General features: G+C 42.2%; 1 pseudogene; it reads right to left on the bottom strand.

Moving 5' to 3' along the window:
* Window positions 1-13,996: 13,996 nt before the first annotated feature.
* LOC145412031 (5S ribosomal RNA) lies at window positions 13,997-14,115 on the bottom strand (annotated as a pseudogene).
* Window positions 14,116-15,918: the final 1,803 nt, after the last annotated feature.

Genomic DNA, 15,918 nt, shown 5'->3' with positions numbered 1-15,918 from the left:
ATTCCTAAGTTATTTCTCTAACTGTGTCAATAAGTATCCTACCATATACTCTTCCTTTTACACTCAGAAGAAAAATGCCTCTATGATTACCACACACTTTTTTCCCCATTTCCTCCGGACAGGGGAATAATATATCTGACTTCTAATACTCTGGGACTCTACCTTCTTTTCAGGCCAATTTACACATCATTCATATTCATTCAACTACAACCCCCCGCCCCTAATGCTTCTGCATTTCACCACAAACCTCACCAATTTCTAGGGCTTTCTCCATTTTGACTTTCTTCATTGCTTCCACTATTTCCATCCTACTGATCTTTTCCTCACTTCTTATCTCCCTTCTTCTTCCAGCCATTCCCGAGCCACATATACTCGAATTAATTTCATTCTCTGTGTTTAACAGATCCTTAAGGTGTTCTGTCCAACGGCTCATTGTTTTTTTCTCTCCCTTCTACATTATCAATCTACCATTTTCATCTCTCACTTGCCTACTGATAATTTTATTAACCTGTCTAACTCTCTTTACCTCCTTACAGAACGTTTTCTTTTAACTCCTCCACTTTACACTAAAATTCCTTTCAAATTCCTAATCCAGTGTCTTCTTACTCTCACTTACTAATCTCTTTACGATCCTTTCCACCTGAAAAAAATATTAAAAAATAAAATGGCATTCCTAATAACGTCATAGTTGCTGGAAAATAATATGCTGGAATACAAACTGCCATCTGAAAGAAACATGTTAATCTAAACAGGATTCAGACCAGCAAAAAGGTGTTTAATAACCGCCTCTCGAGACAGCCAGATGGTTGTGATTTTGCTTTTGGTATTACAAGAAAATTTAATAATAATGAATAGAACCTAGACAGTCTTTGGATAAAGCAGTACAGATTACTAAATCTGGATTCAAGAAGGAGCTGGGAGCTGGGTGATGTGAATGAAAATCCTGATAATGTGTGGTTTTCTATATCAAGAGAAAAAAACTACACAATAATTTTAAAAAAGTGAGGGCCGCTTGCAGAATACTTCAGTTCGGATCACTAGTTCTAAAACTGGGAACTATGGCCCCCAAAAGGGCCACGGCAGGATTTTTTTTTTTTTTTTTTTTTTTTTGGGGGGGTGGCATGACGGGTTAGCCGAAGAAGTAAATCAGAGTGTGTTTGCCTAACACTCGGGTAAGGGGGCCATGAGTTTATGCTTGTCGACTTTCTTCCTCTCAATCCAGTGTGTACTTGCTACATTTTGACACTGCTGGACCAATGAACGGGGAAAAAAAAAAATGACAAAGTGACAACACTTTGTACGCAATATGCAGGAGCGAATTTGTTGTCAAGCAAACAATACATAAAGTCCTATCCTCCTCTAAAGATGAGATTTTTCCAACAGACTTAGGACTTGTACAGGGTGAAAGTGTGTCTCCCCTCCTCCCTGTTGAAACTTCCATCTCAGCCACTGCTTCAGTTGGTGCACACAGATTTTTTTTTTAATGCAAGAAAGAAGGAACCAAAGGCCATTAGCCTGGAATCTCTTCCTTCCAAGAAAAAAAAAAACAAGTTAGCAGAGAACACAATTCAAGGGGCATTTGCCTTCTTAGTGTAATAGGAAAAATATATGGTGGGATACTTATCGTCAGAGTTAGGGAAATAACAGAGGAATTAGTTGGAGAAGAACAGGGAGGCATTAGGAAGGGAAGAGGTTGTGTAGATCACATATTCATTCTTAGATCTTTAGTGGAAAAGTTTCTAGAGAAGGGAAAGAAATTGTATGCGGCCTTCATGGATTTGGAGAAAGTATATGACAGGGTGTATAGACAAGGATTGTGGAAAGTATTAGGAATATATGGAGTAGATGAGAAGTTGTTGAATGCTGTGAAGAGTATATATGAGGGTGCTAAGGCTGCAGTGCGTGTGGATAATGAACTGAGTGAATTTTTTAATTTCAAGGTTGAGTTGAAATACGGATGTGCCATGTCTCCATGGCTCTTCAATCTGTACATGGATGGGGTTTTAAAAGAGATACAAGGTAGGGAAGCGGATGTTGGAGTGGTCCTAATGAAAGAGGGCAGTGTTTGGAAACTCACTGTACTGTTGTTTGCAGATGATACTATGTTGTTGAGTGAAGACGAAGGGGAGTTGGAAGGTTTGGTGGATAAGTTTGGGAAAGTGTGTAAGAAACGGAATCTAAAGGTGAATGTAGGGAAGAGTAAAATTATGGTCTTCGGGAGAAGTGAAGTCAGTGAACTTACAGTGAGGCTGGATGCTGAGGAAATGGATAATGTCAGTACGTTTAAGTACTTGGATAGTGTGTTGAGTAAGGATGGACATTTGGAGGGTGAAGTGCTTGAAAGGGTACAGCAAGGAAGAAAGGTTGCTGGTTCCTTGAAAGCAGTGATAAGAAACAGGGAAGTGAGCATGGAAGTGAAAAAGTTACTTCATGACAGTATTGTGATACCAACTCTAACGTATGGAAGTGAAGCTTAGACGTTGTTGGAGGGATACAAATCAAGAGCGAGAGCTGTGGAAATGAGTTATTTGAAAGGAGCATGTGGAGTCACATGGGGAGACAGATTGAGAAATGAGGATGTGAAGGAGCGTTGTGGTATGGATGTGGATGTGATAGGAAGCGTTAGGAGAAACACACTGAGGTGGTTTGGCCATGTGGAGAGGATGGAGAGTGAGAGACTGATGAGGAGAGTGTATGTAAGTGAGGTGGAGGGGGAGAGGGGGATGGGGAGGCCAAGGATGAGATGGAGGGATGGAGTGGAGAGGAATATGAGAGAGAGGGGGGGGGGGTGAGTTGGGAGCAGTGAAATGGCGAGGGACAGGGCGACATCGAGGAGATTTGTTTGTGGCCACCCCGTATGGGATTAAGGCGTCTGGCAATGGATTGATAGATAAACAATTCAAGAACCGTTCATTTGGGGATGCCTGGACACACTGCATCTGAAAGGCTGAGGATTATAGGCAGGAAGAAATATAGAAAGAAGAAGACAGTTCCAGAGTTGACCTATTACATACATGAAAGACTGGGATTAACAGTAAATTCTTGCATTAGAGAGTTGGACAGAAATGGAATGAGAGTTTGTTGCTAGATGGGTGCTATGCGCCTGCCATAGTGATGGAAGGATGCGCACAGACAGTTCAGAGAAGCAATGACCATTGAGGTTGCGACAGAAAAGAGATAAAAATGGAACAGTGCAGCAAAGAGATAAAGGTTGAAGAGAGCCAGTGACAGGAGGAGAGTTAATCAGACGAAAAGCCTTTGACTCCATCTTACTTAGAAGAGCTGTATATGGGGAGCCTCCCCACACATGTGAGTTTTACTCTACACAGGGGCAAATAAAACTCATGTATGAAGTCAACAACTGTGCAGGGGTAAGGAAAGTACAGACTCGGCTAAGCACATCCAATCTCTTGGAAGTAGATTTTAAAAGAGAGGTAATATAGTCTTTTCAAGATAAATCCCGAGGGAATGAAACCCCAAGAACGTTTAAAGATGATGCAAGATTGAGATGTGTATTGTTAGAAACTAGAGGGTACTCCTGTGGAAGATTTTGTCAGATCAGCTGCTGTAAAGAACTGAGTTTTTGATGCAATAAAGTCAAAATTATTTTTACACCAATCAGAGATACGAGCCAAATCAGATATTTGGTGTGCCATAGCCTCATCCCTTGTTTGTTGAAGTAACTTCCGAGATCAATGATGCAGGAAGCAAATGGAGAGGTGAAGGGTGGAGTCATCAGCGTATGAGTGAAAAGAGTTAGATGTACATCTTAGGCCACTGACGAATAAAAGGAAGAAAGTTGTTGATAAGATAGAGCCCCGAGAAACACCATTATTCATAGCTCTAGGAGATGCATGGAGGCTGTCTACAACATCAGCTACACAGTGACCAGAAAGGAAGCCGTAGATGAAGGCACAGACAGAAGGATAGAAACCATAAGAAGGTAGTTTGGAAATTAAAGACTAATGCCAGACTCAGCCGAAAGCCAGTGAGATGTCAAGTGCAGTGGCAAAGCTTTCGCCAAAGTCCTGAAAGGAGGAAGACTAGCAGTCTGAGATAGGTGAGATGATTGTCAGTGGAGTGTCCCTGGCAGAACCCATGCTGACGATCAGAAAGAAGGTGGTGATAGGGAAGATGTTAAAAAATCTTGTTAAGAACAGACTCAAAAACTATAGAAACACAAGTTGTTAAAGTAATGGGGCGATAGTTAAAGGGTGGGAATGGTTACCCATCCTTGGGGCAGGCTGAATGAGAGCAATCTTCCAGGAAGATGGGAAGGTACAAATTGATAGACAAAGGCGAAGGAGTTTACCTGGGCAGGGTGAAAGGACAGAAGCACAGTTCTTGAGGAAAACAGGAGGGACCCGATCAGGCTCGTATGCCTTATTAGTACTGAGGCCAGTGATGGCAGAAAATGTATCAACTGAACAAAATTTAATATCAGCCATGAGGAAGTCAGAGGGGGGAAATGATGGAAGAAAACACTGGAATCAATAAGGGGGAATTAGAGGAGAAAGTCTAAACGAAGAATTCAGCTTCAGAAAAAGAAACAGCTACAGAGCCATCAGATTGGAAAAGAGGAGAGAAGGATGATGAAGGAAAGTTTTTAGAAAGGCTTTCTCCATGGTGCCAAAAGGAGTTGGAAGAATTTGAGTTGGAGACTTCACAGCATTTAGTACGAACAAAATTAATTTTAGCAGGGCAAAGAACAAACTTAGCTCGATTCCAGGCAGAAACATACTGGAGACGTCAGGAGTGGGTTGGCTCCAATATGTATTGTAGGCCTTCTCCTTGTTGTGGCCAGCATTAAAACAGACTTGATTGAACATTTTTTTTTTATTAGTCAAAGGCTATGAGAAAGGAATGTATGCGACCATGCCTGAAAGAATAACCTCCATAATGCACAAGGTGTACTCAGATGGCTTTCGGCCATTGAAGCAATAATCATTCCAGAGAAAATCAAAGAGGTACTGCCTGAGGGCCTCCCAATCAGCAGCTCCAAAGTACACTTCTTTGGAGAGTCTATAGGTCTTACTGGAGTGACAGAGCAGGTTAGGGTGATAAGGTTCTAATTGGAGAAGCTCAACAGAGAGGAAAGATTAACAGCTTAAGCAGAAGGATTAGTTATAAGGAAGAGGTCAAGTATGTTTGAACTTGTTCCAAGGCATTCAGGGATACAGGTAGGTTGCTGTGGAAGCTGCTCAAGGTCATTAACGACAGAAAACGTGTAGGATTGTTCTCCAGGTGGATCAGTGAATGGAGAGGAGACCCCAAGATGGTGGTGAAAGTTGAAATCTCCTAGAATGCAGATTTCAGAGAAAGGATGGATGGATGGGATGTGTTCCATCTTAGTAAGATCATCGAAGAATTTTTCAGTCAGTAGAATTAGGGGATAAGTAAACAGCACAGATATATTTATTTTGAAAGTGACAGAAAAGTGGAAGCCAGAGAGTAGAGATTTCAGAAAATTCAACTTCAGAAACACGAGAGCAAGATTTATTGGCCTGAAATATACAAAGCAGCCACCTTTGGCTTTGAAATGAGTATAGAGAAAGGAGGAGGATACAGAGAAGGGTCTGCTATCAGTTGCCTCAGACAGTCGAGTCTTACTTAGGAAAAGTTGAGGTTTAGAGAAGGCGAGGTGGTGCTGAACAGAGAGAAATTTAGAGAAAATGCCGCGAACGTGGCAGAAATGAAGAAGTGTGTCAGACAGTGGTTCTAGGCATCTCGTTATTTCATCACTGGGTGAGTGCCTGATGGTGAAGGTTTTGATGGTCCCCCCCCTCCCCCCCCCGAGACTCCGAGGTTTGGTTAGTGGATACCATGTATTTTTTCGAAAAGTCTGAATATGAAGTGAAGTGTGTAATGTGCATGTAGTTTGGAGTTGACAGAAAGAAGAACTTGTACTGGAGAGCATGCTGGCCTACTCTCTGTGTTACTGAAACACTGAAAAAGTTCAGTAAAGGGAGATGGTCAGAAGCTAGTCCCGAGGTCTGATGAAACGGAATCTCCAGCTCTCCCCGTCATCAGCTTTCTGTCCACCTTGGGAGCATTGCCTTGCTCAACTGGTGCTACACTGTATTCCCAGGAAAAATTTTTGCTTTGTGAGAATTACCTTCTGCTTTCTATACAGTATTCCGGTATTGCTTGAGAGATATTTATTTTATATTACTATTGTGAAGGCGGCTTATGTTTCTTTTTTTTCTATCTGTCTTCAACCTATAGACATATTTAGATTTATATATAGATTTATAGTTTATGTATTCCTTCACTCTGCCTTCCCAGCTCACTGGTGGTCTCCCTATCACACCTCTACCTTTGATACTGATCTCACATTTTCTCTTTGTAACATCATTTCTGTTCAGTTTCTCTTTCCCTTACTAGTTTTTTTTTTTTTTTTTTTTTTTTTTTTATAATATTACTGGCCACTTGCATGAAAAAGTACAACACTGATTTGAATTATTTGACAAAATTCAACGAATTTACTTTCATCAAACGGTCTGAATTAAAATCAGCAATACAAAAAAACTACCGTGTTTCGTTTAATTTAAACTGCTTTCACCAAACCCGATTTCGGTCTAGATTTAGCAGCTCTGACTTAATATTTATGACAAAGGTAAATTTTGATACTGGGTAGAGCCAGATAAAAATTTGAGGCAGCATTTGGTTTTTGGTATTTTTTATAATTATCGATGTTTTTTCTCATGATTACTCATTCATATGTGGTAGTTTATGTTCCTTTTGTTGCATTTGACAGGTTTTTGGCTTTTTTCTTGGGGAGGGATCAACTTTTGATCTTCACTGTCAAACTGTGTGACTCTATGAAAATGATACAGTGATTATTAAATATGATTATTCAAAGTGTAATGCTGCATTTAGCATTTTCACACAATAGTTCACATTGTTTTCTCAAGGGGTAACCTTGATTATATATATATATATATATATATATATATATATATATATATATATATATATATATATATATATATATATATATATATATATATATATATATAATGCTAGGAAGAAGGAACCAAAGGCCATGAGCCCGCAAAAACTGTTCCCTCCAAGAGAAGAACAAAATACAAGAGAGCCAAATTCAAGAGCTCCAACATACTTGACCTGTTCCTTACAACTAATTCTTCTGCTTACACTGTTAATCTTTTCTCTCCGTTGGGCTCCTCCGATTACAACCTTATCACCTTAACCTCTCCTATCGCTCCGGTACGGCCTGTGGACCCTCCAAAGAAACGTCCTCTGCGGCTTTTTGGAGCTGCAGATTGGGAGGCCCCCAGGCAGTACTTCTTTGATTTTCCCTGGAATGATTATTGCTTCCATGGCCGGGAGCTATCTGAGTGTACCTCGCGCATTACGGAGGTTATTCTCTCGGGCATGGAAGCATACATTCCTTTCTCATATCCTTTGACTAATGCAAAAAAGCCTTGGTTTAATCACGCTTGTACTAATGCTGTCCGCAGCAGGGAGATGGCCTATAAAAGGTACTGGAGCCAACCAACCCCTGAATCACATCTTGCTTATGTTTCTGCCCGAAATCGTGCTAAGTCTGTTCTTCACTTTGCTAAAAATAATTTCATCCGTACTAAATGCTGTCAACTCTCCAACTCGAATTCCTCCCTCTCCTTCTGACACCTTGCCAAAAACCTTTCTAACAACTCAACCTCATCATCCTTCCCTTCTCTTTTCTACCCTGATGGTTCTGTAGTTATCTGTTCTACTGATAATGCAGATTTCTTCACTCAGACTTTCTCCTGCAATTCCACCTTAGACGATTCCGGTGCTGTTCTTTCATCACATCCCCACTCTGACTTCCTCATGGCTGACATAAAAGTTTCTTCAGCTGATGTATTTTCTCCCATCACAGGCCTCAATACTAACAAGACATATGGGCCTGATGGAGTCCCTCCTGTTGTTCTCAAGAACTGTGCTTCTATGCATACACCCTGCCTAGGCAAACTCTTTCGCCTTTGTCTATCAACTTGTACCTTTCCTTCTTGCTGGAAGTTTGCTCTCATTCAGCCAGTCCCAAAGAAGGGTGGCCATTCCCAACCCTCTAACTACCGTCCAATTGCTTTAACATCCTGTATCTCAAAAGTTTTCAAGTCCATTCTTAATAGAACAATTTTAAAGCATCTTGCCTATCACAACCTTCTTTCTGATCATCATTATGGGTTCCGTCAGGGGCGCTCCACTGGCGATCTTCTCACCTACCTTTCTGACTCCTTGTCATCCTCCTTTCGGGACTTTGGCGAAAGCTTTGCCATTGCACTTGACATCTCAAAGGCTTTCGATCGAGTCTGGCATAAATCTTTAATTTCCGAACTGCTCTATTACGGTTTCTATCCTTCTATCTGTGCCTTCATCTCTAGCTTCCTTTCTGGTCGTTCTATAGCCGCTCTTGTAGACGGCCATTGTTCTTTTCCTAGATCTATCAACAGTGATGTTCCTCAGGGCTCTGTCCTATCACCAACTCTCTTCCTTTTATTCAATGACCTTCTAAGCCGTACATCTAATCCTATCCACTCGTATGCTGATGACTCCAACCTTCACCTTTCCATTCGGTTCCCTCAACGTCCATCTCAGTCGTTACTTCAACAAACAAGGGATGAGGCTATGGCACACCTAATGTCTGACTTGGCTCGTATCTCTGACTGGGGTAAAAATAATCTTGTTGTTTTTAATGCATCAAAGACTCAAATCTTACACCTATCAACCCGACAAAATCTTCCACAGGTGCCCACTAATGTTTAATAATACTCAGCATAATCCTGCATCATCCTTGAACATGCTTGGGGTTTCATTCACTCGGGATTTATCTTGGATAGATCATATTACATCTCTTGTAAAATTTGCTTCCAAGAGATTATGTGTGCTAAGCCGACTCCATTCCTTTTTTACCCCTGCACAATTGTTGATTCTATACACGGGATTTATCCCCCCCTGTGTGGAGTACAGCTTGCATGTGTGGGGAGGTTCTCCACATACAGCTCTTCTCAATAGGGTGGAGTCAAAGTCTTTTCGTCTCATTAACATGTAATCTTTTGATCACTAAAGGCAACAACAGGACCCGGCTATCACACGCAGAGTATTTCATAGTTTCCAAGGATGCTGCATGACTTTAGCTTTAATTGTGCTAGTGGTAAAATCTACATTATTAACGAGAAAAATTCTTTAATGAAACTTATTCTAACTTATTAGAAACCAAATCCAGCAAACAAATGAATGCAGTATTGTTTGCTATCTATCAATCTAAATACCTATGCTGTTTCCTCCAAGGAAAGGGAAGTAGCCGAGACAAGACGACACACTCCCAATTTACTCATCCACTCGAACATATCCATTTGCATCTTAGCCCCATGGGCAAAAGGGACAGATCCTTACTGCACCACACCGCACGAGGGTGAACTGCACTGTGCAATCAGCGACATCCACAGCAGGGCCCGACAGCAGAGCTGGTTTACCCCTGCCACATCATAATGGACCCATCCCACCTGACCTGATCAGCTGATCGGACCAAATGTGGGAGAATATCCCCCTAGGATTGTGTCACCAATTATTCATTCACAATTCTCTTCAGTCATTTCTCTCATGCACAGCCACTCCTTGCTCAAAAGACATCCCTCTCGTATCCAACTTTCTTTTCACACTGTCCATCAATCCTATTCGTGGTCTTAGTCTCAGCCTTACACCTCTCACATCAGATGTAGTTATCTTTTTCACCAATCGCTCATTATCCACTCTCTCCATATGCTTAAACCATCGCAACACCCTCTGTTCAGCTCGATCAGCCATCTCCTGCACAACTCCAGTTCTCCTTCTCACTTCATCATTTCTAACTCGATCCATATGCATCACTCCACACATACTCCTCAGACACCTCATCTCCAATAAATTCAAACTTTTCCTCTCTGCTACACCCACATTCCATGTTTCAACCCCATATAACGCAGTCGGTACCACAACACCCTCATACAGCCTTCTATTTACATTCATTCTAAGCCAACGACATCTAAACACTTTATTCATTCCTCCCAGTACCTTTCCTACTTCATTCATTCTAACCTTCACTTCTGCATCTATTCTTCCATCCACAGGGACATGTGGTCCTAAATACTTAAAACACTCTACCTCCTCAAGCAACTCACCATTCAAAACTGTATTCATCCTCTTACCATCTACCAACCTCATACATTTCATCACTTTCTCTTATTCTCATTTACACTCAATTTCCTCCTTTCACACACGCTTCCAGACTCCTCTACCAACTGTCTCAGTCTCTTCTCTGAATCAGTCACCAGTGTAGTATCATCCACAAACAGCAGCTACTTCAGATTCTACTCTATAACATCAACATTCACCAGACTCAGACCTCCACCTAACACTCTTGCATTCATCTCCCTTACACCACCATCCATATAAATATTATACAACCAAGGCGACATCACACATCCCTGCTGCAGCCCCACTCTCACGGGAAACCAACCACTCACAGCAGACTGAAGTGTAAGGAGTATACTGTAGCACCAGTCAAGCAGGGCAGTACTCCCGAGGTAGATGGAAAGCTGATGACAGGGAGAGCTGGAGCTCCCGTTTCATCAGCCCTCGGGATTAGTTCCATACCATCCCCCTTTGCTGAACTTTTTCAGTGTCTCAGTAACACAGAGAGTAGGCCAGCATGCTCTCGAATACAAGTTTCTCTAACTATCAACACCAAACTACATGCACAGTGCACAGAACACTTCGTTTCCCAACATTAAAAAATCATGGCGTCTCAACACACAGACTCAGAGTCCCCAGGAGGGGGTACCATAAATACCCCTAACTTCCGCCCCTCTCCCGGTGATGACTCGAGCTGCCTGGAACCACTGTCAGACTCACTTCTTCATTTCTGCAACATTCATTGCCTTTGTGCCAACTTTTGCTCTGTTGAACACCACCTCTTCTCCTCTAAACCTCACCTTCTTTTCCTAACTGAGACTCAGCTGTCTGAGGCAACTGACAGCAAACCTTTTCCTGTATCCTCCTACTTTTTCTGTACTAATTTCAAAGCCAAAGGTGGCTGTTGTTTATATATACGCAACGACTTATCTTGCTCTCGTGTTCCTGAGCTCGATTCTTCTGAATTCACTACACTCTGGCTTCGGCTTTCCTGTCACTATCTGACTAAATATATCTGCGCTGTTTACTTATCCCCAAATTCTACTGACTATCAAAAATTCTTCAACTATCTTACTTCTACGATGGAACACATTCTATCCATTTCTCCTTTCTCTGAAATCTCCATTCTAGGAGATTTCAATGTTCACCAACACCTTTGGCTTTCCTCTCCTTTCACTGATGCACCTGGCGAACAAGCCTACATCTTTCGTATCATTAATGACCTAGAGCAGCTTGTACAGCACCCTACCTGTATCCCTGACCACCTTGGAGAGAGTTCCAACATACTTGACCTCTTCTTTACAACTAATCCATCCTCGTACACTGTTAATCTTTGCTCTCCGTTGGGCTCCTCCGATCACAACCTTATCACCTTAACCTGTCATATTGCTCCGGTACGGCCTGTGGACCCTCCGAAGAAACGTCATCTGTGGCTCTTTGTAGCTGCAGACTGGGAGGCCCTCAGGCAGTACTTCTTTGATTTTCCCTGGAATGATTATTGCTTCTATGGCTGAGAGCCATCTGAGTGTGCCTTGCACATTACAGAGGTTATTCTCTCAGGCATGGAAGCATACATTCCTTTCTCCTATCCTTTGACTAATGCAAGAAAGCCTTGGTTTAATCACGCCTGTTCGAATGCTGTCCGCAACAAGAAGAGGGCCTATAAAAGATACCGGAGCCAACACACCCCTGAATCACATCTTTTATACGTTTCTGCCCGGAATCGTGCTAAGTCTGTTCTTTGCACTGGTAAAAATAACTTCATTTGTACTAAATGCTCTCAACTCTCTACCTCGAATTCTTCCCGCTCCTTCTGGCACCTTGCCAAAAACCTTTGTAACAACTTTGCCTCATCATCCTTCCCTCCTCTTTTCTACTGTGATGGCTCTGTAGCTATTTCCTCTACTGATAAAGCAGATCTCTTCACTGAGACTTTCTCCTCCAATTCCACCATAGACGATTCCGGTGCTGTTCCTGCATCGCTTCCCCCCTCTGACTTCCTCATGGCTGACACTACAATTTCTTCAGCTGATGTATTTTCTGCCATTACAGGCCTCAATACTAACAAGGCATATGGGCCTGATGAAGTTCCTCCTGTTGTTCTCAAGAACTGTGTTTCTGTGCTTACACCCTGCCTAGGCATACTCTTTCGCCTTTGTCTATCAACTTGTACCTTTTCTTCTTGATGGAAGTTCGCTCTCATTCAGCCAGTGCTAAAGAAGGGTGACCATTCCCAACTCTCTAACTATCGTCCAATTGCTTTAACATTCTGTATCTCAAAAGTTTTCGAGTCAATCCTTAATAGAAAAATTTTGAAGCATCTTTCCTATCACAACGTTCTTTCTGATCATCAGTATGGGTTCCGTCAGGGACGCTCCACTGGCAATCTTCTCACCTACCTTTCCGACTCCTGGTCATCCTCCTCTAGGGACTCAGGCAAAAGCTTTGCCATTGCACTGGACATCTCAAAGGCTTTCGATCGAGTCTGGCATGAATCTTTAATTTCCAAACTGCCCTCTTATGGTTTCTATCCTTCTATCTGTGCCTTCATCTCTAGCTTCTTTTCTGGCCGTTCTACAGCCGCCGTTGTAGATGGCCATCGTTCTTCTCGTAGATCAATCAACAGTGGTGTTCCTCAGGGCTCTGCACTATCACCAACTCTCTTCCTTTTATTCATCAATGACCTTCTAAGCTGTACATCTAACCCTATCCACTGATATGCTGATGACTCCACCCTTCATCTTTCCATTCGGTTCCCGCAACGTCGATCTCAATGGTTACTTCAACAAACAAGGGATGAGGCTATGACACACCTAATGTCTGACTTGGCTCGTATCTCTGATTGGGGTAAAAACAATCTTGTTTTTAATGCATCAAGGACTCAGTTCTTACACCTATGAACCCGACAAAATCTTCTACAGGAGTACTCACTAATGTTTAATAATATCCAGCTCAATCCTGCATCATCCTTGAATGTGCTTAGGGTTTCATTCACTCGGGACTTATCTTGGAATGATCATATTACATCTCTTGTAAAATCTGCTTAAAACAAATTAGGTGTGGTGAGCCGACTTCGTATCTTCTTTACCCCAGTATAGTTCTTGACCTTATACACGGGTTTTATTCGCCCCTGTGTGGAGTACAACTCTCATTTATGGGGAGGTTCCCCACAAACAGCCCTTCTCAGTATGGTGGAGTCAAAGACTTTTCATCTCATTAACTCTCCTTTTCTTACTGGCTCCCTTCAACCTCTGTCTCTTTGCTGCACTGTTGCCTCTTTATCTCGTTTGTATCGCTGCTTCAATGGTCACTGCTTCTCTGAACTGTCTGCTTGCATCACTCCACTTCTACGATGGGTGCGTAGCACCCGTCTAGCAACAAACTCTCATCCTTTTTCTGTTTGATTCTCGCTTACTGTAAAGTATGCTTGCACCCAGCCGGCTTGTGCATTCCGATTTCACTTGGTTCACAGACTACACACACATCCAAAGCCACTCCAACACAACAATTACACTTACAAGCACTTTTCACCCTACATACAGTCTCTGCCAGACAGCCTAAGCCACTTGGTAGAGATACATTGGCTGTATCGTCCCCACTTCTGTCGGGATAGGCCGGTCCTGCAGTGGACACTCAAACGGCTGATGAGATGAATATATATATATATATATATATATATATATATATATATATATATATATATATTCATTCATTGCCAGACGCCATGTATCCCAAATGGGGTGGCCCAGAGCTTAGAGTTAACTGCTTTACAGGGAGAGGCACAAATCTTCCACCAACCCCACTTGACACGTAGGGATACCAACAGCATCTGGTGTTCCCAGGCGGTCACCGATCCAAGTACTAACCAGACCCAACGTTGCTTAACTTCGCTGATCGGACGGGAAGCGGTGTACTCAACGTGGTATATATATATACAGTATATATATATATATATATATATATATATATATATATATATATATATATATATATATATATGAAGGTCTCCCAAAGCCTACCAAAAATCATGCACAAAACTTGAAAAATGTGAAAATGGCGGACCTCACAATTGCAAAACATACCAGTACATCATTGGTTCTCAGCGTGAAAAAAAGGTGTGATGTACCCATAAGCTGAGGGGATGCCGCGGGTTGATGATGCCGTGTTCTGTAAAGATGGTCAAACTGATTCTTGGAGAGTCAGATGCATATATGATTCAGCAGATTTTCTTGTCAAACGATACAGTGAAACAGAAAATTAGTCGAATGTCAGCTGATATCATGGAACAAGTGATATAGGAGATTAAAATGTCTCCAACTGGTATGTTCGCAGTATAGTTGGATGTGTCTTCTGCACAACTATTCGTATTTGCTGGGCAAGTATTCATGCATGACATCAAAGATGAATATCTGTTCTGAACACAACTTGAAACTACCACAAAAGCTTTAGATGCGATGGAAAAGTTGCCTTCTTTCTTCACAGCTGACAGAATAGCTAGGGAATTTGGTGTTGAGTCTGTATCGATGAGGCTCCAGCGATGCTGAGATCAAAATCGGGGCAACAGAAGCATGTCAAGGAAGTGGCACCGAATGCTAAAGTGTTTCATTGTATGATTCATAGTTTTGCACTGGCATCAAAAACCCTCCCTGATGCCCTATGGAAGATCATGGAGGCCGTGGTAAAATTCGTCAACTTCGTGAAAACAAGAGATTTTAACTCTTACCTTTTTCATAAACTCTGTGAAGACATGGGTTGAGAGAGTGAATCTGTCCTTTTTTACACCAAAGAGCGATGGCTGTCGAAGGACAATGTTGTGAACAGAGTACTTGAGTTTCAGTGAGAGCTTAAACTTTTCCTGGAAATGAAAGTGAAGGATGGTCTGTTAACCCCTATCCATCGGGCGTCGGTCAAACCAAAGGCAAAGAGGCCCCTGATTCTCGCCAGGTGTTGGTAGGAACCGACATTATATTTGCGCCACGGTTTGAAGTGGTCGCCACTTTATCTCGTCACCAAAAGCTAAGGAGAGAGTCCAGCCAGCAGAGCCAACCACATCTCAGTCGTCTCTCCGACTCTGCCAGGTGTAAGACGATTTTTTCTTAATCTTCTCATCTGATTTTGTTCCTACCTCACTTGGACTTTTGCCTCCACCCCTGCCAGCCTCATTCTAAGGATACTAGGAAAGGGCTCAGTGATAGTGCCAAAAGGGCGTGCCTTGGATGCCACTATCTAGTTTATCTGGTAATGGAGAAATATCCTGTTGAGAACAATGCCATTGTCAGGGCAGCAATCACACATAAACACATTCTACCTCTCGTGGTACAAATTTGTCTTCTTCCTCATGTCCTAACTCATCGACGCAACAATCTACAGACCTGGGGATACTTTCATTCGCAAGAAGAAGATTGAGTATTTAATATGTTTCCTTAACTGCTACAGTTTCCAAGATATTAAGGTTTGAAACGGGCAATTTTCGGAACATTTCCTGTGCAGGGAGAAAGAGTGACCTGTGGCTCGCGGTATAAATAACTCGGAGTTTGAGGGTTAAGTCCCTTCACCAGGCATTGTGGGAGTCACGTCTTGTATACCTTGCCGACATTTCTGAGCAACTAAACTGGCTAATTATCAAGCTACTGGGCTAGAAACGATATGTGTTTCACCTCATGGACTGTATGCAAGCATTTTTTCCTAAACTCCGGAGATGACAAAGGAAAGTGGGTGCAGAAATTGTTGCCATGTTAG

This window comes from Coenobita brevimanus, chromosome 91, assembly GCF_032717465.1.
Source record: "Coenobita brevimanus isolate Jiangsu-jjx chromosome 91, ASM3271746v2, whole genome shotgun sequence".
Lineage (NCBI taxonomy): Eukaryota > Metazoa > Arthropoda > Malacostraca > Decapoda > Coenobitidae > Coenobita > Coenobita brevimanus.
The sequence above is the reverse complement of the archived record's forward strand: the minus strand, read 5'-3'. Positions and strand labels throughout refer to the sequence as shown.